We start from the raw sequence: 23430 nt of genomic DNA on the forward strand, positions 1-23430 counted from the left end.
AGCTAGTAATCTAGCTCAGGGCAAAGACCAGAACAATAGGAACAGCTAGAGTGAAGTAAGTGACAGAACTCCGGACCCACAGCCAGTTCCAACATGGCTTAAACAGTCAGTCAGTCAGTGACTGAGTGAATGAAGGAATGAATGAATGAATGGGAACGAATGGCTATCTCTATAAGTGATTGGGAACTAGTAATCTGGCTCAGGGTAAGGTACCTTGAGCACCCTGCCTCCACCCTGATATCTTTGATCAAGACAGCGAGCGGAGGCCATTCACACCGGATCCACGCCGTCTACAATAATATCAACAAATCTTCGACTAAGGTGCGTTAAACAACATGTCTAACATTCAGCTTGTTCAGTGTGTTGAGTGCAGGATGTTTAGTCACTCTTCCTCCGTCGTTAGTATTAACTTTATTTGTGATAAATGCATGTTAGTTAGCTCTCTGACGGAGAAGATTGCTGCATTAGAGGTGCGCATCCAGTCTCTAGAGAGGGTTAGTGAGAGTGAGAGCAGCGTAGTTTCTGTAGGGGAAAGTCTGGATGCCTTAGGCGGAGTTAGTAATCCCCCAACTCCGGCATTAGAGCCCTCACAGCGGGGCGAATGGGTGACGACTCGGCGGCATAATCGCAAAGCCAAAGCTAACGCTAAGGCTCGCCCACAGGAGCACCACTCCTCTCCGCTTCACGTGTCCAACAGGTTTGCTCTCCTCAGTGAAGCACCCGCTGAGAAACCTGAAAGAGCTCTGGTTATAGGTGACTCTATCTTGCGGCACGTGAAATTAGCTAGGCCTTTAGGGGCACCAGCAGCTTTAGTTAGGTGTATACCGGGAGCCAGGGCGCCGGACATAGCAGGTAATCTTAGGGTCTTAGGCAAGCACAGGTTCTCAAAGATAGTTATTCATGTAGGAGCTAATGATATACGCCTTCATCAGTCTGAGGTTACTAAGATTAACTTGGTAGAGGTGTGTAAATTAGCGAAGGCGATGTCCGATGCTGTAGTATGCTCTGGCCCCATCCCAATGCGGCATGGCGATGTAGCTTACAGCAGGTTATGGTCGCTGAACTGCTGGATGTCCAGGTGGTGCTCCGAAAACAATGTGGGCTTTATAGATAATTGGACTAACTTTGAGGGCAAGGCTGGCCTGTTAGGGCGGGACGGTGTCCATCCCACTCGGGAAGGTGCTGCTCTCATTTCTTGCAGCATAGCACATAGTCTCAGAACAGGCCTAGTTAATCGGTGACAATCCAGGGCCAAGGCCAGGGAGCAGACAAGCAGGCTAAACCGACCGTCTGCTAGCTGCACTGAGTCGTCACTTAGGTTCCACCGTATTGAGACTGTGTCTGTTCCCCGAGCTAAACAAAATTATAGACATACTCAGACAGTTTGTTTTAGTAATCTAATTAACATAAAATTAAACCATACCGAATGCATAGCCAGCACCGTTGATCTGAAGCTAGGACTGTTGAATATTAGATCTCTTACGTCTAAAGCGCTTATTGTTAATGAAACCATTACTGATCAGGAGTTTGATGTACTGTGTTTAACAGAAACGTGGATTAAACCAAACGAGTTTGTAGCATTAAATGAAGCTAGTCCTCCCGGGTACAGTTACATACATCAGCCCCGTCTAACTGGCAAAGGAGGAGGCGTCGCAGTCATTTATAATGATAATCTAGCCGTCACACAAAAACCTAGTCATAAATTCAACGCATTTGAAGTTCTTTATTCTAACATAACATACGTAGCCACTAAAAATAAGTCTACCCAGGTGATTCCAGTAATTATTATTTACAGACCCCCAGGGCCATATTCTGAATTCCTGTGTGAATTTGCGGATTTCATCTCTAACCTGGTTGTTTCTTTAGACAAGGCATTAATTGTTGGAGACTTTAATATTCATTTTGATAATCCAGATGACCCTCTGAGAACAGCAGTTGTGTCCATTCTAGATTCTGTAGGGGTTAATCAGAATGTAATAGGACCCACCCATAGTGGTGGTCACACTCTTGATTTAATACTAACATTCGGATTAAATATAGAAAATATAGTCTCATGTCCACAGTCTGAAGCTATCTCAGATCATTACCTCATCTCATTTAAAATGTGTATTAATCATAGTATATGCACCTTGCCACGTCACCATGTCAAACGTACGTTCACGTCAACAACTGCACAAAGTTTTATCAGTAATCTCCCAGATTTATCAACCATGATTGGATCACCGTCTGATCCCGAACAACTTGACCAGGCAACTGAATGTTTAGAATCAACGTTCTGCAACTCGCTAGATAAGGTAGCTCCACTTAAAAGAAAAATAATTAGGGAGAAAAAGCTAGCACCCTGGTATAGCGATCACACACGAACTTTAAAACAGACCACTCGAAAACTAGAACGTAAATGGCGTCAAACTAACTTGGTAGTATTTCAAATAGCATGGAAGGAGAGCCTATTGAGCTATAAGAAAGCTCTTAGTGCTGCTAGATCAATGTATCTCTCCACCCTAATTGAAGATAACAGAAATAATCCTAGATTCTTATTTAATACTGTAGCAAAATTAACTAGGAATAAGACCACAATAGAAACACGCACACAATCATTATATAGCAGCGATGACTTCATGAATTTTTTCAATGGTAAAATTGAAAATATCAGGCTAGAAATTCAGACTATTAATTTAAAACCGGACAGTTCTATAACTAACCCTGTAGATGATAATATGATAATATTAGATAAACAACTACAACGCTTTAGTCCCCTTGAAGAGACTGAACTAATTTCACTAATTTCATCATCAAAATCATCAACCTGTATGCTAGATCCTTTACCTACTTGTTTCCTCAAACAGATAATTCCTGAAACAATCAAACCTCTTTTAAAGATAATCAATTCTTCCCTTAGCATTGGCTATGTACCTAAATCTTTTAAATTAGCAGTTATCAAGCCCCTGATTAAAAAACCTGACCTCAATCCCTGTCAACTGTCCAACTACAGGCCAATATCAAACCTCCCCTTTATTTCCAAGGTCCTTGAAAAGGTTGTAGCACAGCAGCTATGCTCATACTTACATAGGAATAACATTCATGAAATGTATCAGTCAGGATTTAGGCCTCATCATAGCACAGAGACAGCACTGGTAAAAGTTGTAAATGACTTACTACTGGCCTCTGATCAGGGTTGTGTCTCCTTGCTGGTGCTGCTTGACCTTAGTGCAGCTTTTGATACCATTGATCATGCTATTCTCCTCAATAGACTAGAAAATGTAGTAGGCATTAAGGGAACAGCCCTTTCCTGGCTCAGGTCTTATTTGACTGATCGTTATCAGTTTGTAAACGTAAATGGTGACTTCTCTTCTCATGCTAAGGTAAAGTTTGGTGTTCCGCAAGGCTCTGTTTTAGGCCCACTGCTCTTTTCTTTATATATGCTACCTCTGGGCAAAATTATTCGTAAGCATGGTATTAGCTTCCACTGTTACGCTGATGACACACAGTTGTATGTTTCAGCAAAGCCAGATGACAGACACCAGCTTAATAAAGTTGAGGAATGTGTAAAAGACATTAGAAACTGGATGCTTATTAACTTTCTCTTACTTAATTCTGACAAGACAGAAGTACTTGTACTAGGACCACATGCAGCTAGAAGTAAGCTTTCTGATTACATAATAACTCTGGATGACCTTTCCGTTTCATCATGTGCAGCAGTAAAAGACCTTGGTGTGATTATCGACTCTAGTCTTTCTTTTGAAGCTCATGTAGATAATATAACTAGGATTGCTTTCTTTCATCTCAGAAATATTGCTAAAATAAGAAATATATTGTCGCTACACGATGCAGAAAAATTAGTTCATGCTTTTGTTACCTCTAGGTTGGATTATTGTAATGCCTTACTGTCTGGATGTTCCAGTAGATGCATAAACAAGCTCCAGTTAGTCCAGAATGCAGCAGCGAGAGTCCTTACTAGAACCAGAAGATATGACCACATCACCCCTATCTTATCCACACTGCATTGGCTCCCAATCAAATTTCGTATTGATTATAAAATACTACTATTGACCTATAAAGCACTAAATGGTCTCGCGCCACAGTACCTGAGCGAACTTTTGGTCTTTTATGATCCGTCACGCCTACTCAGATCAAAAGATGCAGGCTATTTGTTGGTACCTCGAATAATGCGGGCTACAGCTGGGGGTAGAGCTTTCTCATACAAAGCCCCACAGTTATGGAACAGCCTTCCACTTAGTGTTCGGGGCTCAGACACAGTCTCAGTGTTTAAGTCTAGGCTGAAAACATATTTGTTTAGTCAAGCCTTTTGTGAATAGTTTTCTTAGGTACAGGGGCAGGTCTGGAGGGTTTCACAGGCATAGAGTGTTGTGGTGAAATGGGATGTTTGGATGCTGTCGCCCCCCCACTCTCACACGTTCACTCAGGTTTGTCGACGGTGGAGTGGCTGGCTGCCTTATGTCCCAGGGTGCCCTCATGTCTGTGTTAGCTTCTGGCTCTCCCTTTCAGTTATGCTGTCATAGCTAGTCTTGCCGGAGTCCCTGCTTGCACTCTGCATGCAAAGTACATCGTGCTTAACCATTAGAGGACAAAAGCTCACCTAACAATCTCTTCCTTTCTCTCCATCTCTCTCTCTCCCTCACTCTCTGTCGAGCTACACATGCTACTTCTGAGATGCCAATGATGCCAGTGATCCTGACCCCTTCTGCTCCTCCTCGCTGCCTGACCCATCCTGATGCCCTACTTCTGGTTGGAGTTCTCATCGGTTGAGTTCGCTCGCTGCTGCTGGGGGTGGCCCCATATGGACTGCCTGAAGAACTGTTTGGATTGCTGGGGATGGTGCCACCTGGGGGCTGTGGAGATGGCTTGGGGATCACATATGGGGAGCTGTACTGTAATGGCTTGGGACTGCGATTGCTGTAGTGGCTTTGGGGCTGCAGTTGCCACGAGCAGCTTCGTACTCAGGACTCCATCAGTGGACAGTGGATAGATTTTAACCAGCCGGACCTCTTGCAAATACTGCGATGAATTTATTGGTTGCACAATTGCACTATTTGTCCATATAGTACACAATAGAAGGGAATTATTTATAATTGCACTATCCGTTGCACCCAGATGAGGATGGGTTCCCTTTTGAGCCTGGTTCCTCTCAAGGTTTCTTCCTCATATCATCTCGGGGAGTTTTTCCTTGCCACCGTCGCCACTGGCTTGCTCATTAGGGATAAATTCACAGTGATAAATTTAAATATTTACAATATATTTTTGTGAATCCATTTATTTCTGTAAAGCTGCTTTGTGACAATGTCCATTGTTAAAAGCGCTATACAAATAAAATTGAATTGAATTGAATTGAATTTGATAGCTCCTGCCAAAGAAAAAAGGCAAAGCACCCTATGGTTCTTTCTCTAGGAGTGAATGAATGAATGAATGGGAACGAATGGCTATCTCTATAAGTGATTGGGAACTAGTAATCTGGCTCAGGGTAAGGTACCTTGAGCACCCTGCCTCCACCCTGATATCTTTTATAGCTACTGCCAAAGAAAAAAGGCAAAGCACCCTATGGTTCTTTCTCTAGGAACACCGCAAAGACCAGAACAATAGGAACAGCTAGAGTGAAGTAAGTGACAGAACTCCAGACCCACAGCCAATTCCAACATGGCTTAAACAGTCAGTGAGTCAGTGACTGAGTGAATGAATGAATGAATGAATGAATGGGAACGAATGGCTATCTCTATAAGTGATTGGGAACTAGTAATCTGGCTCAGGGTAAGGTACCTTGAGCACCCTGCCTCCACCCTGATATCTTTTATAGCTCCTGCCAAAGAAAAAAGGCAAAGTACCCTATGGTCTTAATGCAATCTGTAGCCCATATCTGACTCTAAACAAATCCTACATCTATAGCTGCTGCTCTGCCTTTTTGCAATAGCTATCAAAGCCATCAAGGTGTACGAGGTCGGCACAAGCCACCTCACCCTGGGCCAGCTTTCTAGCTTTCCAAAAGAGTTTCGGAGGCCTGGGCCTTCTTGGTTTGTAGCTCAGGTTTCTCTTTATTCACACGTAAATCTTTCACCTTTTACTAAAGATTTCTGTGGGGTGGAATGTTGATGAGTTCTACTTATTTATCTGGGCTGTCCTGTTGCAAAGCTGGCCTAAGAGATGGCCAAGGCTCTGTTGGGGATGGAGTCTAAGTGAGGGAATCTATGAATAAATAAATAATTAAACAGGAAAGAGCCTTACTTTTTTTTCGCCACGTCCAAGGCTGGCAAATCAACCGCTACCACCCATTGTCTACATTGGTTCTTTCTCTAGGAACACCGCAAAGACCAGAACAATAGGGACGGCTAGAGTGAAGTACAAGACAGAACCCCAGACCCACAGCTAGTTCCAACATGGCTTAAACAGTCAGTGACTGAGTGAATGAATGAATGGGAACGAATGGCTGTCTCTATAAATGATTGGGAGCTAGTAATCTGGCTCAGGGCAAAGACCAGAACAATAGGAACAGCTAGAGTGAAGTAAGTGACAGAACTCCGGACCCACAGCCAGTTCCAACATGGCTTAAACAGTCAGTCAGTCAGTGACTGAGTGAATGAATGAATGAATGAATGGGAACGAATGGCTATCTCTATAAGTGATTGGGAACTAGTAATCTGGCTCAGGGTAAGGTACCTTGAGCACCCTGCCTCCACCCTGATATCTTTGATAGCTCCTGCCAAAGAAAAAAGGCAAAGCACCCTATGGTTCTTTCTCTAGGAGTGAATGAATGAATGAATGGGAACGAATGGCTATCTCTATAAGTGATTGGGAACTAGTAATCTGGCTCAGGGTAAGGTACCTTGAGCACCCTGCCTCCACCCTGATATCTTTTATAGCTACTGCCAAAGAAAAAAGGCAAAGTACCCTATGGTACTTTAAAAAAAAAAAAATAAAAAAAAAAAAAAAAACAGATGTAAATTGTAATTGGTTCAGCACTGCTCAGTGGAAAAAGGAGGGGGCAAAATAGGTCTTAATGCAATCTGTAGCCCATATCTGACTCTAAACAAATCCTACATCTATAGCTGCTGCTCTGCCTTTTTGCAATAGCTATCAAAGCCATCAAGGTGTACGAGGTCGGCACAAGCCACCTCACCCTGGGCCAGCTTTCTAGCTTTCCAAAAGAGTTTCGGAGGCCTGGGCCTTCTTGGTTGGTAGCTCAGGTTTCTCTTTATTCACACGTAAATCTTTCACCTTTTACTAAAGATTTCTGTGGGGTGGAATGTTGATGAGTTCTACTTATTTATCTGGGCTGTCCTGTTGCAAAGCTGGCCGTTTCGTGGTTTGGCCTAAGAGATGGCCAAGGCTCTGTTGGGGATGGAGTCTAAGTGAGGGAATCTATGAATAAATAAATAAGTAAACAGGTAAGAGCCTTACTTTTTTTTCGCCACATCCAAGGCTGGCAAATCAACCGCTACCACCCATTGTCTACATTGGTTCTTTCTCTAGGAACACCGCAAAGACCAGAACAATAGGGACGGCTAGAGTGAAGTACAAGACAGAACCCCAGACCCACAGCTAGTTCCAACATGGCTTAAACAGTCAGTGACTGAGTGAATGAATGAATGGGAACGAATGGCTATCTCTATAAGTGATTAGGAGCTAGTAATCTAGCTCAGGGCAAAGACCAGAACAATAGGAACAGCTAGAGTGAAGTAAGTGACAGAACTCCGGACCCACAGCCAGTTCCAACATGGCTTAAACAGTCAGTCAGTCAGTGACTGAGTGAATGAAGGAATGAATGAATGAATGGGAACGAATGGCTATCTCTATAAGTGATTGGGAACTAGTAATCTGGCTCAGGGTAAGGTACCTTGAGCACCCTGCCTCCACCCTGATATCTTTGATCAAGACAGCGAGCGGAGGCCATTCACACCGGATCCACGCCGTCTACAATAATATCAACAAATCTTCGACTAAGGTGCGTTAAACAACATGTCTAACATTCAGCTTGTTCAGTGTGTTGAGTGCAGGATGTTTAGTCACTCTTCCTCCGTCGTTAGTATTAACTTTATTTGTGATAAATGCATGTTAGTTAGCTCTCTGACGGAGAAGATTGCTGCATTAGAGGTGCGCATCCAGTCTCTAGAGAGGGTTAGTGAGAGTGAGAGCAGCGTAGTTTCTGTAGGGGAAAGTCTGGATGCCTTAGGCGGAGTTAGTAATCCCCCAACTCCGGCATTAGAGCCCTCACAGCGGGGCGAATGGGTGACGACTCGGCGGCATAATCGCAAAGCCAAAGCTAACGCTAAGGCTCGCCCACAGGAGCACCACTCCTCTCCGCTTCACGTGTCCAACAGGTTTGCTCTCCTCAGTGAAGCACCCGCTGAGAAACCTGAAAGAGCTCTGGTTATAGGTGACTCTATCTTGCGGCACGTGAAATTAGCTAGGCCTTTAGGGGCACCAGCAGCTTTAGTTAGGTGTATACCGGGAGCCAGGGCGCCGGACATAGCAGGTAATCTTAGGGTCTTAGGCAAGCACAGGTTCTCAAAGATAGTTATTCATGTAGGAGCTAATGATATACGCCTTCATCAGTCTGAGGTTACTAAGATTAACTTGGTAGAGGTGTGTAAATTAGCGAAGGCGATGTCCGATGCTGTAGTATGCTCTGGCCCCATCCCAATGCGGCATGGCGATGTAGCTTACAGCAGGTTATGGTCGCTGAACTGCTGGATGTCCAGGTGGTGCTCCGAAAACAATGTGGGCTTTATAGATAATTGGACTAACTTTGAGGGCAAGGCTGGCCTGTTAGGGCGGGACGGTGTCCATCCCACTCGGGAAGGTGCTGCTCTCATTTCTTGCAGCATAGCACATAGTCTCAGAACAGGCCTAGTTAATCGGTGACAATCCAGGGCCAAGGCCAGGGAGCAGACAAGCAGGCTAAACCGACCGTCTGCTAGCTGCACTGAGTCGTCACTTAGGTTCCACCGTATTGAGACTGTGTCTGTTCCCCGAGCTAAACAAAATTATAGACATACTCAGACAGTTTGTTTTAGTAATCTAATTAACATAAAATTAAACCATACCGAATGCATAGCCAGCACCGTTGATCTGAAGCTAGGACTGTTGAATATTAGATCTCTTACGTCTAAAGCGCTTATTGTTAATGAAACCATTACTGATCAGGAGTTTGATGTACTGTGTTTAACAGAAACGTGGATTAAACCAAACGAGTTTGTAGCATTAAATGAAGCTAGTCCTCCCGGGTACAGTTACATACATCAGCCCCGTCTAACTGGCAAAGGAGGAGGCGTCGCAGTCATTTATAATGATAATCTAGCCGTCACACAAAAACCTAGTCATAAATTCAACGCATTTGAAGTTCTTTATTCTAACATAACATACGTAGCCACTAAAAATAAGTCTACCCAGGTGATTCCAGTAATTATTATTTACAGACCCCCAGGGCCATATTCTGAATTCCTGTGTGAATTTGCGGATTTCATCTCTAACCTGGTTGTTTCTTTAGACAAGGCATTAATTGTTGGAGACTTTAATATTCATTTTGATAATCCAGATGACCCTCTGAGAACAGCAGTTGTGTCCATTCTAGATTCTGTAGGGGTTAATCAGAATGTAATAGGACCCACCCATAGTGGTGGTCACACTCTTGATTTAATACTAACATTCGGATTAAATATAGAAAATATAGTCTCATGTCCACAGTCTGAAGCTATCTCAGATCATTACCTCATCTCATTTAAAATGTGTATTAATCATAGTATATGCACCTTGCCACGTCACCATGTCAAACGTACGTTCACGTCAACAACTGCACAAAGTTTTATCAGTAATCTCCCAGATTTATCAACCATGATTGGATCACCGTCTGATCCCGAACAACTTGACCAGGCAACTGAATGTTTAGAATCAACGTTCTGCAACTCGCTAGATAAGGTAGCTCCACTTAAAAGAAAAATAATTAGGGAGAAAAAGCTAGCACCCTGGTATAGCGATCACACACGAACTTTAAAACAGACCACTCGAAAACTAGAACGTAAATGGCGTCAAACTAACTTGGTAGTATTTCAAATAGCATGGAAGGAGAGCCTATTGAGCTATAAGAAAGCTCTTAGTGCTGCTAGATCAATGTATCTCTCCACCCTAATTGAAGATAACAGAAATAATCCTAGATTCTTATTTAATACTGTAGCAAAATTAACTAGGAATAAGACCACAATAGAAACACGCACACAATCATTATATAGCAGCGATGACTTCATGAATTTTTTCAATGGTAAAATTGAAAATATCAGGCTAGAAATTCAGACTATTAATTTAAAACCGGACAGTTCTATAACTAACCCTGTAGATGATAATATGATAATATTAGATAAACAACTACAACGCTTTAGTCCCCTTGAAGAGACTGAACTAATTTCACTAATTTCATCATCAAAATCATCAACCTGTATGCTAGATCCTTTACCTACTTGTTTCCTCAAACAGATAATTCCTGAAACAATCAAACCTCTTTTAAAGATAATCAATTCTTCCCTTAGCATTGGCTATGTACCTAAATCTTTTAAATTAGCAGTTATCAAGCCCCTGATTAAAAAACCTGACCTCAATCCCTGTCAACTGTCCAACTACAGGCCAATATCAAACCTCCCCTTTATTTCCAAGGTCCTTGAAAAGGTTGTAGCACAGCAGCTATGCTCATACTTACATAGGAATAACATTCATGAAATGTATCAGTCAGGATTTAGGCCTCATCATAGCACAGAGACAGCACTGGTAAAAGTTGTAAATGACTTACTACTGGCCTCTGATCAGGGTTGTGTCTCCTTGCTGGTGCTGCTTGACCTTAGTGCAGCTTTTGATACCATTGATCATGCTATTCTCCTCAATAGACTAGAAAATGTAGTAGGCATTAAGGGAACAGCCCTTTCCTGGCTCAGGTCTTATTTGACTGATCGTTATCAGTTTGTAAACGTAAATGGTGACTTCTCTTCTCATGCTAAGGTAAAGTTTGGTGTTCCGCAAGGCTCTGTTTTAGGCCCACTGCTCTTTTCTTTATATATGCTACCTCTGGGCAAAATTATTCGTAAGCATGGTATTAGCTTCCACTGTTACGCTGATGACACACAGTTGTATGTTTCAGCAAAGCCAGATGACAGACACCAGCTTAATAAAGTTGAGGAATGTGTAAAAGACATTAGAAACTGGATGCTTATTAACTTTCTCTTACTTAATTCTGACAAGACAGAAGTACTTGTACTAGGACCACATGCAGCTAGAAGTAAGCTTTCTGATTACATAATAACTCTGGATGACCTTTCCGTTTCATCATGTGCAGCAGTAAAAGACCTTGGTGTGATTATCGACTCTAGTCTTTCTTTTGAAGCTCATGTAGATAATATAACTAGGATTGCTTTCTTTCATCTCAGAAATATTGCTAAAATAAGAAATATATTGTCGCTACACGATGCAGAAAAATTAGTTCATGCTTTTGTTACCTCTAGGTTGGATTATTGTAATGCCTTACTGTCTGGATGTTCCAGTAGATGCATAAACAAGCTCCAGTTAGTCCAGAATGCAGCAGCGAGAGTCCTTACTAGAACCAGAAGATATGACCACATCACCCCTATCTTATCCACACTGCATTGGCTCCCAATCAAATTTCGTATTGATTATAAAATACTACTATTGACCTATAAAGCACTAAATGGTCTCGCGCCACAGTACCTGAGCGAACTTTTGGTCTTTTATGATCCGTCACGCCTACTCAGATCAAAAGATGCAGGCTATTTGTTGGTACCTCGAATAATGCGGGCTACAGCTGGGGGTAGAGCTTTCTCATACAAAGCCCCACAGTTATGGAACAGCCTTCCACTTAGTGTTCGGGGCTCAGACACAGTCTCAGTGTTTAAGTCTAGGCTGAAAACATATTTGTTTAGTCAAGCCTTTTGTGAATAGTTTTCTTAGGTACAGGGGCAGGTCTGGAGGGTTTCACAGGCATAGAGTGTTGTGGTGAAATGGGATGTTTGGATGCTGTCGCCCCCCCACTCTCACACGTTCACTCAGGTTTGTCGACGGTGGAGTGGCTGGCTGCCTTATGTCCCAGGGTGCCCTCATGTCTGTGTTAGCTTCTGGCTCTCCCTTTCAGTTATGCTGTCATAGCTAGTCTTGCCGGAGTCCCTGCTTGCACTCTGCATGCAAAGTACATCGTGCTTAACCATTAGAGGACAAAAGCTCACCTAACAATCTCTTCCTTTCTCTCCATCTCTCTCTCTCCCTCACTCTCTGTCGAGCTACACATGCTACTTCTGAGATGCCAATGATGCCAGTGATCCTGACCCCTTCTGCTCCTCCTCGCTGCCTGACCCATCCTGATGCCCTACTTCTGGTTGGAGTTCTCATCGGTTGAGTTCGCTCGCTGCTGCTGGGGGTGGCCCCATATGGACTGCCTGAAGAACTGTTTGGATTGCTGGGGATGGTGCCACCTGGGGGCTGTGGAGATGGCTTGGGGATCACATATGGGGAGCTGTACTGTAATGGCTTGGGACTGCGATTGCTGTAGTGGCTTTGGGGCTGCAGTTGCCACGAGCAGCTTCGTACTCAGGACTCCATCAGTGGACAGTGGATAGATTTTAACCAGCCGGACCTCTTGCAAATACTGCGATGAATTTATTGGTTGCACAATTGCACTATTTGTCCATATAGTACACAATAGAAGGGAATTATTTATAATTGCACTATCCGTTGCACCCAGATGAGGATGGGTTCCCTTTTGAGCCTGGTTCCTCTCAAGGTTTCTTCCTCATATCATCTCGGGGAGTTTTTCCTTGCCACCGTCGCCACTGGCTTGCTCATTAGGGATAAATTCACAGTGATAAATTTAAATATTTACAATATATTTTTGTGAATCCATTTATTTCTGTAAAGCTGCTTTGTGACAATGTCCATTGTTAAAAGCGCTATACAAATAAAATTGAATTGAATTGAATTGAATTTGATAGCTCCTGCCAAAGAAAAAAGGCAAAGCACCCTATGGTTCTTTCTCTAGGAGTGAATGAATGAATGAATGGGAACGAATGGCTATCTCTATAAGTGATTGGGAACTAGTAATCTGGCTCAGGGTAAGGTACCTTGAGCACCCTGCCTCCACCCTGATATCTTTTATAGCTACTGCCAAAGAAAAAAGGCAAAGCACCCTATGGTTCTTTCTCTAGGAACACCGCAAAGACCAGAACAATAGGAACAGCTAGAGTGAAGTAAGTGACAGAACTCCAGACCCACAGCCAATTCCAACATGGCTTAAACAGTCAGTGAGTCAGTGACTGAGTGAATGAATGAATGAATGAATGAATGGGAACGAATGGCTATCTCTATAAGTGATTGGGAACTAGTAATCTGGCTCAGGGTAAGGTACCTTGAGCACCCTGCCTCCACCCTGATATCTTTTATAGCTCCTGCCAAAGAAAAAAGGCAAAGTACCCTATGGTCTTAATGCAATCTGTAGCCCATATCTGACTCTAAACAAATCCTACATCTATAGCTGCTGCTCTGCCTTTTTGCAATAGCTATCAAAGCCATCAAGGTGTACGAGGTCGGCACAAGCCACCTCACCCTGGGCCAGCTTTCTAGCTTTCCAAAAGAGTTTCGGAGGCCTGGGCCTTCTTGGTTTGTAGCTCAGGTTTCTCTTTATTCACACGTAAATCTTTCACCTTTTACTAAAGATTTCTGTGGGGTGGAATGTTGATGAGTTCTACTTATTTATCTGGGCTGTCCTGTTGCAAAGCTGGCCTAAGAGATGGCCAAGGCTCTGTTGGGGATGGAGTCTAAGTGAGGGAATCTATGAATAAATAAATAATTAAACAGGAAAGAGCCTTACTTTTTTTTCGCCACGTCCAAGGCTGGCAAATCAACCGCTACCACCCATTGTCTACATTGGTTCTTTCTCTAGGAACACCGCAAAGACCAGAACAATAGGGACGGCTAGAGTGAAGTACAAGACAGAACCCCAGACCCACAGCTAGTTCCAACATGGCTTAAACAGTCAGTGACTGAGTGAATGAATGAATGGGAACGAATGGCTGTCTCTATAAATGATTGGGAGCTAGTAATCTGGCTCAGGGCAAAGACCAGAACAATAGGAACAGCTAGAGTGAAGTAAGTGACAGAACTCCGGACCCACAGCCAGTTCCAACATGGCTTAAACAGTCAGTCAGTCAGTGACTGAGTGAATGAATGAATGAATGAATGGGAACGAATGGCTATCTCTATAAGTGATTGGGAACTAGTAATCTGGCTCAGGGTAAGGTACCTTGAGCACCCTGCCTCCACCCTGATATCTTTGATAGCTCCTGCCAAAGAAAAAAGGCAAAGCACCCTATGGTTCTTTCTCTAGGAGTGAATGAATGAATGAATGGGAACGAATGGCTATCTCTATAAGTGATTGGGAACTAGTAATCTGGCTCAGGGTAAGGTACCTTGAGCACCCTGCCTCCACCCTGATATCTTTTATAGCTACTGCCAAAGAAAAAAGGCAAAGCACCCTATGGTTCTTTCTCTAGGAACACCGCAAAGACCAGAACAATAGGAACAGCTAGAGTGAAGTAAGTGACAGAACTCCAGACCCACAGCCAATTCCAACATGGCTTAAACAGTCAGTGAGTCAGTGACTGAGTGAATGAATGAATGAATGAATGAATGGGAACGAATGGCTATCTCTATAAGTGATTGGGAACTAGTAATCTGGCTCAGGGTAAGGTACCTTGAGCACCCTGCCTCCACCCTGATATCTTTTATAGCTCCTGCCAAAGAAAAAAGGCAAAGTACCCTATGGTCTTAATGCAATCTGTAGCCCATATCTGACTCTAAACAAATCCTACATCTATAGCTGCTGCTCTGCCTTTTTGCAATAGCTATCAAAGCCATCAAGGTGTACGAGGTCGGCACAAGCCACCTCACCCTGGGCCAGCTTTCTAGCTTTCCAAAAGAGTTTCGGAGGCCTGGGCCTTCTTGGTTTGTAGCTCAGGTTTCTCTTTATTCACACGTAAATCTTTCACCTTTTACTAAAGATTTCTGTGGGGTGGAATGTTGATGAGTTCTACTTATTTATCTGGGCTGTCCTGTTGCAAAGCTGGCCGTTTCGTGGTTTGGCCTAAGAGTTGGCCAAGGCTCTGTTGGGGATGGAGTCTAAGTGAGGGAATCTATGAATAAATAAATAAGTAAACAGGTAAGAGCCTTACTTTTTTTTCGCCACATCCAAGGCTGGCAAATCAACCGCTACCACCCATTGTCTACATTGGTTCTTTCTCTAGGAACACCGCAAAGACCAGAACAATAGGGACGGCTAGAGTGAAGTACAAGACAGAACCCCAGACCCACAGCTAGTTCCAACATGGCTTAAACAGTCAGTGACTGAGTGAATGAATGAATGGGAACGAATGGCTATCTCTATAAGTGATTAGGAGCTAGTAATCTGGCTCAGGGCAAAGACCAGAACAATAGGAACAGCTAGAGTGAAGTAAGTGACAGAACTCCGGACCCACAGCCAGTTCCAACATGGCTTAAACAGTCAGTCAGTCAGTGACTGAGTGAATGAATGAATGAATGAATGGGAACGAATGGCTATCTCTATAAGTGATTGGGAACTAGTAATCTGGCTCAGGGTAAGGTACCTTGAGCACCCTGCCTCCACCCTGATATCTTTTATAGCTCCTGCCAAAGAAAAAAGGCAAAGCACCCTATGGTTCTTTCTCTAGGAACACCGCAAAGACCAGAACAATAGGAACAGCTAGAGTGAAGTAAGTGACAGAACTCCAGACCCACAACCAGTTCCAACATGGCTTAAACAGTCAGTGAGTCAGTGACTGAGTGAAGGAATGAATGACTTTGAATGAATGGCTATCTCTATAAGTGATTGGGAACTAGTAATCTGGCTCAGGGTAAGGTACCTTGAGCACCCTGCCTCCACCCTGAGGCCTTTATAGCTCCTGCCAATGAAAAAAGGCAAAGTACACTATGGTACTTTAAAAAAAAAAAAAAACAGATGTAAATTGTAATTGGTTCAGCACTGCTCAGTGGAAAAAGGAGGGGGCAAAATAGGTCTTAATGCAATCTGTAGCCCATATCTGACTCTAAACAAATCCTACATCTATAGCTGCTGCTCTGCCTTTTTGCAATAGCTATCAAAGCCATCAAGGTGTACGAGGTCGGCACAAGCCACCTCACCCTGGGCCAGCTTTCTAGCTTTCCAAAAGAGTTTCGGAGGCCTGGGCCTTCTTGGTTTGTAGCTCAGGTTTCTCTTTATTCACACGTAAATCTTTCACCTTTTACTAAAGATTTCTGTGGGGTGGAATGTTGATGAGTTCTACTTATTTATCTGGGCTGTCCTGTTGCAAAGCTGGCCTAAGAGATGGCCAAGGCTCTGTTGGGGATGGAGTCTAAGTGAGGGAATCTATGAATAAATAAATAATTAAACAGGTAAGAGCCTTACTTTTTTTCCCCCACGTCCAAGGCTGGCAAATCAACCGCTACCACCCATTGTCTACATTGGTTCTTTCTCTAGGAACACCGCAAAGACCAGAACAATAGGGACGGCTAGAGTGAAGTACAAGACAGAACCCCAGACCCACAGCTAGTTCCAACATGGCTTAAACAGTCAGTGACTGAGTGAATGAATGAATGGGAACAAATGGCTATCTCTATAAATGATTGGGAGCTAGTAATCTGGCTCAGGGCAAAGACCAGAACAATAGGAACAGCTAGAGTGAAGTAAGTGACAGAACTCCAGACCCACAGCCAGTTCCAACATGGCTTAAACAGTCAGTGAGTCAGTGACTGAGTGAATGAAGGAATGAATGAATGGGAACGAATGGCTATCTCTATAAGTGATTGGGAACTAGTAATCTGGCTCAGGGTAAGGTACCTTGAGCACCCTGCCTCCACCCTGATATCTTTTATAGCTCCTGCCAATGAAAAAAGGCAAAGTACCCTATGGTACTTTAAAAAAAAAAAAAAAAAAAAAAAAAAAAAACAGATGTAAATTGTAATTGGTTCAGCACTGCTCAGTGGAAAAAGGAGGGGGCAAAATAGGTCTTAATGCAATCTGTAGCCCATATCTGACTCTAAACAAATCCTACATCTATAGCTGCTGCTCTGCCTTTTTGCAATAGCTATCAAAGCCATCAAGGTGTACGAGGTCGGCACAAGCCACCTCACCCTGGGCCAGCTTTCTAGCTTTCCAAAAGAGTTTCGGAGGCCTGGGCCTTCTTGGTTGGTAGCTCAGGTTTCTCTTTATTCACACGTAAATCTTTCACCTTTTACTAAAGATTTCTGTGGGGTGGAATGTTGATGAGTTCTACTTATTTATCTGGGCTGTCCTGTTGCAAAGCTGGCCGTTTCGTGGTTTGGCCTAAGAGTTGGCCAAGGCTCTGTTGGGGATGGAGTCTAAGTGAGGGAATCTATGAATAAATAAATAAGTAAACAGGTAAGAGCCTTACTTTTTTTTCGCCACATCCAAGGCTGGCAAATCAACCGCTACCACCCATTGTCTACATTGGTTCTTTCTCTAGGAACACCGCAAAGACCAGAACAATAGGGACGGCTAGAGTGAAGTACAAGACAGAACCCCAGACCCACAGCTAGTTCCAACATGGCTTAAACAGTCAGTGACTGAGTGAATGAATGAATGGGAACGAATGGCTATCTCTATAAGTGATTAGGAGCTAGTAATCTGGCTCAGGGCAAAGACCAGAACAATAGGAACAGCTAGAGTGAAGTAAGTGACAGAACTCCGGACCCACAGCCAGTTCCAACATGGCTTAAACAGTCAGTCAGTCAGTGACTGAGTGAATGAATGAATGAATGAATGGGAACGAATGGCTATCTCTATAAGTGATTGGGAACTAGTAATCTGGCTCAGGGTAAGGTACCTTGAGCACCCTGCCTCCACCCTGATATCTTTTATAGCTCCTGCCAAAGAAAAAAGGCAAAGCACCCTATGGTTCTTTCTCTAGGAACACCGCAAAGACCAGAACAATAGGAACAGCTAGAGTGAAGTAAGCGACAGAACTCCAGACCCACAGCCAGTTCCAACATGGCTTAAACAGTCAGTGAGTCAGTGACTGAGTGAAGGAATGAATGACTTTGAATGAATGGCTATCTCTATAAGTGATTGGGAACTAGTAATCTGGCTCAGGGTAAGGTACCTTGAGCACCCTGCCTCCACCCTGAGGCCTTTATAGCTCCTGCCAATGAAAAAAGGCAAAGTACACTATGGTACTTTAAAAAAAAAAAAAAACAGATGTAAATTGTAATTGGTTCAGCACTGCTCAGTGGAAAAAGGAGGGGGCAAAATAGGTCTTAATGCAATCTGTAGCCCATATCTGACTCTAAACAAATCCTACATCTATAGCTGCTGCTCTGCCTTTTTGCAATAGCTATCAAAGCCATCAAGGTGTACGAGGTCGGCACAAGCCACCTCACCCTGGGCCAGCTTTCTAGCTTTCCAAAAGAGTTTCGGAGGCCTGGGCCTTCTTGGTTTGTAGCTCAGGTTTCTCTTTATTCACACGTAAATCTTTCACCTTTTCCTAAAGATTTCTGTGGGGTGGAATGTTGATGAGTTCTACTTATTTATCTGGGCTGTCCTGTTGCAAAGCTGGCCTAAGAGATGGCTAAGGCTCTGTTGGGGATGGAGTCTAAGTGAGGGAATCTATGAATAAATAAATAATTAAACAGGTAAGAGCCTTACTTTTTTTCCCCCACATCCAAGGCTGGCAAATCAACCGCTACCACCCATTGTCTACATTGGTTCTTTCTCTAGGAACACCGCAAAGACCAGAACAATAGGGACGGCTAGAGTGAAGTACAAGACAGAACCCCAGACCCACAGCTAGTTCCAACATGGCTTAAACAGTCAGTGACTGAGTGAATGAATGAATGGGAACAAATGGCTATCTCTATAAATGATTGGGAGCTAGTAATCTGGCTCAGGGCAAAGACCAGAACAATAGGAACAGCTAGAGTGAAGTAAGTGACAGAACTCCAGACCCACAGCCAGTTCCAACATGGCTTAAACAGTCAGTGAGTCAGTGACTGAGTGAATGAAGGAATGAATGAATGGGAACGAATGGCTATCTCTATAAGTGATTGGGAACTAGTAATCTGGCTCAGGGTAAGGTACCTTGAGCACCCTGCCTCCACCCTGATATCTTTTATAGCTCCTGCCAATGAAAAAAGGCAAAGTACCCTATGGTACTTTAAAAAAAAAAAAATAAAAAAAAAAAAAAAAACAGATGTAAATTGTAATTGGTTCAGCACTGCTCAGTGGAAAAAGGAGGGGGCAAAATAGGTCTTAATGCAATCTGTAGCCCATATCTGACTCTAAACAAATCCTACATCTATAGCTGCTGCTCTGCCTTTTTGCAATAGCTATCAAAGCCATCAAGGTGTACGAGGTCGGCACAAGCCACCTCACCCTGGGCCAGCTTTCTAGCTTTCCAAAAGAGTTTCGGAGGCCTGGGCCTTCTTGGTTGGTAGCTCAGGTTTCTCTTTATTCACACGTAAATCTTTCACCTTTTCCTAAAGATTTCTGTGGGGTGGAATGTTGATGAGTTCTACTTATTTATCTGGGCTGTCCTGTTGCAAAGCTGGCCGTTTCGTGGTTTGGCCTAAGAGTTGGCCAAGGCTCTGTTGGGGATGGAGTCTAAGTGAGGGAATCTATGAATAAATAAATAAGTAAACAGGTAAGAGCCTTACTTTTTTTTCGCCACATCCAAGGCTGGCAAATCAACCGCTACCACCCATTGTCTACATTGGTTCTTTCTCTAGGAACACCGCAAAGACCAGAACAATAGGGACGGCTAGAGTGAAGTACAAGACAGAACCCCAGACCCACAGCTAGTTCCAACATGGCTTAAACAGTCAGTGACTGAGTGAATGAATGAATGGGAACGAATGGCTATCTCTATAAGTGATTAGGAGCTAGTAATCTGGCTCAGGGCAAAGACCAGAACAATAGGAACAGCTAGAGTGAAGTAAGTGACAGAACTCCGGACCCACAGCCAGTTCCAACATGGCTTAAACAGTCAGTCAGTCAGTGACTGAGTGAATGAATGAATGAATGAATGGGAACGAATGGCTATCTCTATAAGTGATTGGGAACTAGTAATCTGGCTCAGGGTAAGGTACCTTGAGCACCCTGCCTCCACCCTGATATCTTTTATAGCTCCTGCCAAAGAAAAAAGGCAAAGCACCCTATGGTTCTTTCTCTAGGAACACCGCAAAGACCAGAACAATAGGAACAGCTAGAGTGAAGTAAGTGACAGAACTCCAGACCCACAGCCAGTTCCAACATGGCTTAAACAGTCAGTGAGTCAGTGACTGAGTGAAGGAATGAATGACTTTGAATGAATGGCTATCTCTATAAGTGATTGGGAACTAGTAATCTGGCTCAGGGTAAGGTACCTTGAGCACCCTGCCTCCACCCTGAGGCCTTTATAGCTCCTGCCAATGAAAAAAGGCAAAGTACACTATGGTACTTTAAAAAAAAAAAAAAACAGATGTAAATTGTAATTGGTTCAGCACTGCTCAGTGGAAAAAGGAGGGGGCAAAATAGGTCTTAATGCAATCTGTAGCCCATATCTGACTCTAAACAAATCCTACATCTATAGCTGCTGCTCTGCCTTTTTGCAATAGCTATCAAAGCCATCAAGGTGTACGAGGTCGGCACAAGCCACCTCACCCTGGGCCAGCTTTCTAGCTTTCCAAAAGAGTTTCGGAGGCCTGGGCCTTCTTGGTTTGTAGCTCAGGTTTCTCTTTATTCACACGTAAATCTTTCACCTTTTCCTAAAGATTTCTGTGGGGTGGAATGTTGATGAGTTCTACTTATTTATCTGGGCTGTCCTGTTGCAAAGCTGGCCTAAGAGATGGCTAAGGCTCTGTTGGGGATGGAGTCTAAGTGAGGGAATCTATGAATAAATAAATAATTAAACAGGTAAGAGCCTTACTTTTTTTCCCCCACATCCAAGGCTGGCAAATCAACCGCTACCACCCATTGTCTACATTGGTTCTTTCTCTAGGAACACCGCAAAGACCAGAACAATAGGGACGGCTAGAGTGAAGTACAAGACAGAACCCCAGACCCACAGCTAGTTCCAACATGGCTTAAACAGTCAGTGACTGAGTGAATGAATGAATGGGAACAAATGGCTATCTCTATAAATGATTGGGAGCTAGTAATCTGGCTCAGGGCAAAGACCAGAACAATAGGAACAGCTAGAGTGAAGTAAGTGACAGAACTCCAGACCCACAGCCAGTTCCAACATGGCTTAAACAGTCAGTGAGTCAGTGACTGAGTGAATGAAGGAATGAATGAATGGGAACGAATGGCTATCTCTATAAGTGATTGGGAACTAGTAATCTGGCTCAGGGTAAGGTACCTTGAGCACCCTGCCTCCACCCTGATATCTTTTATAGCTCCTGCCAATGAAAAAAGGCAAAGTACCCTATGGTACTTTAAAAAAAAAAAAATAAAAAAAAAAAAAAAAACAGATGTAAATTGTAATTGGTTCAGCACTGCTCAGTGGAAAAAGGAGGGGGCAAAATAGGTCTTAATGCAATCTGTAGCCCATATCTGACTCTAAACAAATCCTACATCTATAGCTGCTGCTCTGCCTTTTTGCAATAGCTATCAAAGCCATCAAGGTGTACGAGGTCGGCACAAGCCACCTCACCCTGGGCCAGCTTTCTAGCTTTCCAAAAGAGTTTCGGAGGCCTGGGCCTTCTTGGTTGGTAGCTCAGGTTTCTCTTTATTCACACGTAAATCTTTCACCTTTTACTAAAGATTTCTGTGGGGTGGAATGTTGATGAGTTCTACTTATTTATCTGGGCTGTCCTGTTGCAAAGCTGGCCGTTTCGTGGTTTGGCCTAAGAGTTGGCCAAGGCTCTGTTGGGGATGGAGTCTAAGTGAGGGAATCTATGAATAAATAAATAAGTAAACAGGTAAGAGCCTTACTTTTTTTTCGCCACATCCAAGGCTGGCAAATCAACCGCTACCACCCATTGTCTACATTGGTTCTTTCTCTAGGAACACCGCAAAGACCAGAACAATAGGGACGGCTAGAGTGAAGTACAAGACAGAACCCCAGACCCACAGCTAGTTCCAACATGGCTTAAACAGTCAGTGACTGAGTGAATGAATGAATGGGAACGAATGGCTATCTCTATAAGTGATTAGGAGCTAGTAATCTGGCTCAGGGCAAAGACCAGAACAATAGGAACAGCTAGAGTGAAGTAAGTGACAGAACTCCGGACCCACAGCCAGTTCCAACATGGCTTAAACAGTCAGTCAGTCAGTGACTGAGTGAATGAATGAATGAATGAATGGGAACGAATGGCTATCTCTATAAGTGATTGGGAACTAGTAATCTGGCTCAGGGTAAGGTACCTTGAGCACCCTGCCTCCACCCTGATATCTTTTATAGCTCCTGCCAAAGAAAAAAGGCAAAGCACCCTATGGTTCTTTCTCTAGGAACACCGCAAAGACCAGAACAATAGGAACAGCTAGAGTGAAGTAAGTGACAGAACTCCAGACCCACAGCCAGTTCCAACATGGCTTAAACAGTCAGTGAGTCAGTGACTGAGTGAAGGAATGAATGACTTTGAATGAATGGCTATCTCTATAAGTGATTGGGAACTAGTAATCTGGCTCAGGGTAAGGTACCTTGAGCACCCTGCCTCCACCCTGAGGCCTTTATAGCTCCTGCCAATGAAAAAAGGCAAAGTACACTATGGTACTTTAAAAAAAAAAAAAAACAGATGTAAATTGTAATTGGTTCAGCACTGCTCAGTGGAAAAAGGAGGGGGCAAAATAGGTCTTAATGCAATCTGTAGCCCATATCTGACTCTAAACAAATCCTACATCTATAGCTGCTGCTCTGCCTTTTTGCAATAGCTATCAAAGCCATCAAGGTGTACGAGGTCGGCACAAGCCACCTCACCCTGGGCCAGCTTTCTAGCTTTCCAAAAGAGTTTCGGAGGCCTGGGCCTTCTTGGTTTGTAGCTCAGGTTTCTCTTTATTCACACGTAAATCTTTCACCTTTTCCTAAAGATTTCTGTGGGGTGGAATGTTGATGAGTTCTACTTATTTATCTGGGCTGTCCTGTTGCAAAGCTGGCCTAAGAGATGGCTAAGGCTCTGTTGGGGATGGAGTCTAAGTGAGGGAATCTATGAATAAATAAATAATTAAACAGGTAAGAGCCTTACTTTTTTTCCCCCACATCCAAGGCTGGCAAATCAACCGCTACCACCCATTGTCTACATTGGTTCTTTCTCTAGGAACACCGCAAAGACCAGAACAATAGGGACGGCTAGAGTGAAGTACAAGACAGAACCCCAGACCCACAGCTAGTTCCAACATGGCTTAAACAGTCAGTGACTGAGTGAATGAAT

At 43.5% G+C, this 23430-nt stretch overlaps 11 non-coding genes across 11 annotated transcripts; all 11 read left to right on the forward strand.

The window, feature by feature from the left end:
- The first annotated feature begins 6028 nt into the window (after nt 1–6028).
- On the forward strand, nt 6029–6142 carry LOC128320745 (U5 spliceosomal RNA). Its single transcript, XR_008304327.1, has one exon. It is a non-coding gene; the product is annotated as a U5 spliceosomal RNA (small nuclear RNA).
- A 1043-nt stretch (nt 6143–7185) lies between these two features.
- Nucleotides 7186–7299, forward strand: LOC128320746 (U5 spliceosomal RNA). Its single transcript, XR_008304328.1, has one exon. It is a non-coding gene; the product is annotated as a U5 spliceosomal RNA (small nuclear RNA).
- Nucleotides 7300–13658: 6359 nt separating this feature from the next.
- On the forward strand, nt 13659–13772 carry LOC128320747 (U5 spliceosomal RNA). The gene has a single exon (XR_008304329.1). It is a non-coding gene; the product is annotated as a U5 spliceosomal RNA (small nuclear RNA).
- A 1230-nt stretch (nt 13773–15002) lies between these two features.
- Nucleotides 15003–15116, forward strand: LOC128320748 (U5 spliceosomal RNA). The gene has a single exon (XR_008304330.1). It is a non-coding gene; the product is annotated as a U5 spliceosomal RNA (small nuclear RNA).
- A 1152-nt stretch (nt 15117–16268) lies between these two features.
- Nucleotides 16269–16382, forward strand: LOC128320751 (U5 spliceosomal RNA). The gene has a single exon (XR_008304334.1). It is a non-coding gene; the product is annotated as a U5 spliceosomal RNA (small nuclear RNA).
- An 876-nt stretch (nt 16383–17258) lies between these two features.
- Nucleotides 17259–17372, forward strand: LOC128320752 (U5 spliceosomal RNA). The gene has a single exon (XR_008304335.1). It is a non-coding gene; the product is annotated as a U5 spliceosomal RNA (small nuclear RNA).
- A 1152-nt stretch (nt 17373–18524) lies between these two features.
- LOC128320812 (U5 spliceosomal RNA) lies at nt 18525–18638 on the forward strand. Its single transcript, XR_008304401.1, has one exon. It is a non-coding gene; the product is annotated as a U5 spliceosomal RNA (small nuclear RNA).
- An 877-nt stretch (nt 18639–19515) lies between these two features.
- Nucleotides 19516–19629, forward strand: LOC128320816 (U5 spliceosomal RNA). The gene has a single exon (XR_008304402.1). It is a non-coding gene; the product is annotated as a U5 spliceosomal RNA (small nuclear RNA).
- Nucleotides 19630–20781: 1152 nt separating this feature from the next.
- On the forward strand, nt 20782–20895 carry LOC128320817 (U5 spliceosomal RNA). The gene has a single exon (XR_008304403.1). It is a non-coding gene; the product is annotated as a U5 spliceosomal RNA (small nuclear RNA).
- Nucleotides 20896–21772: 877 nt separating this feature from the next.
- Nucleotides 21773–21886, forward strand: LOC128320753 (U5 spliceosomal RNA). The gene has a single exon (XR_008304336.1). It is a non-coding gene; the product is annotated as a U5 spliceosomal RNA (small nuclear RNA).
- Nucleotides 21887–23038: 1152 nt separating this feature from the next.
- Nucleotides 23039–23152, forward strand: LOC128320823 (U5 spliceosomal RNA). The gene has a single exon (XR_008304409.1). It is a non-coding gene; the product is annotated as a U5 spliceosomal RNA (small nuclear RNA).
- Nucleotides 23153–23430: the final 278 nt, after the last annotated feature.

This window comes from Pangasianodon hypophthalmus, chromosome 1 (genome assembly GCF_027358585.1).
Source record: "Pangasianodon hypophthalmus isolate fPanHyp1 chromosome 1, fPanHyp1.pri, whole genome shotgun sequence".
Classification (NCBI taxonomy): domain Eukaryota; kingdom Metazoa; phylum Chordata; class Actinopteri; order Siluriformes; family Pangasiidae; genus Pangasianodon; species Pangasianodon hypophthalmus.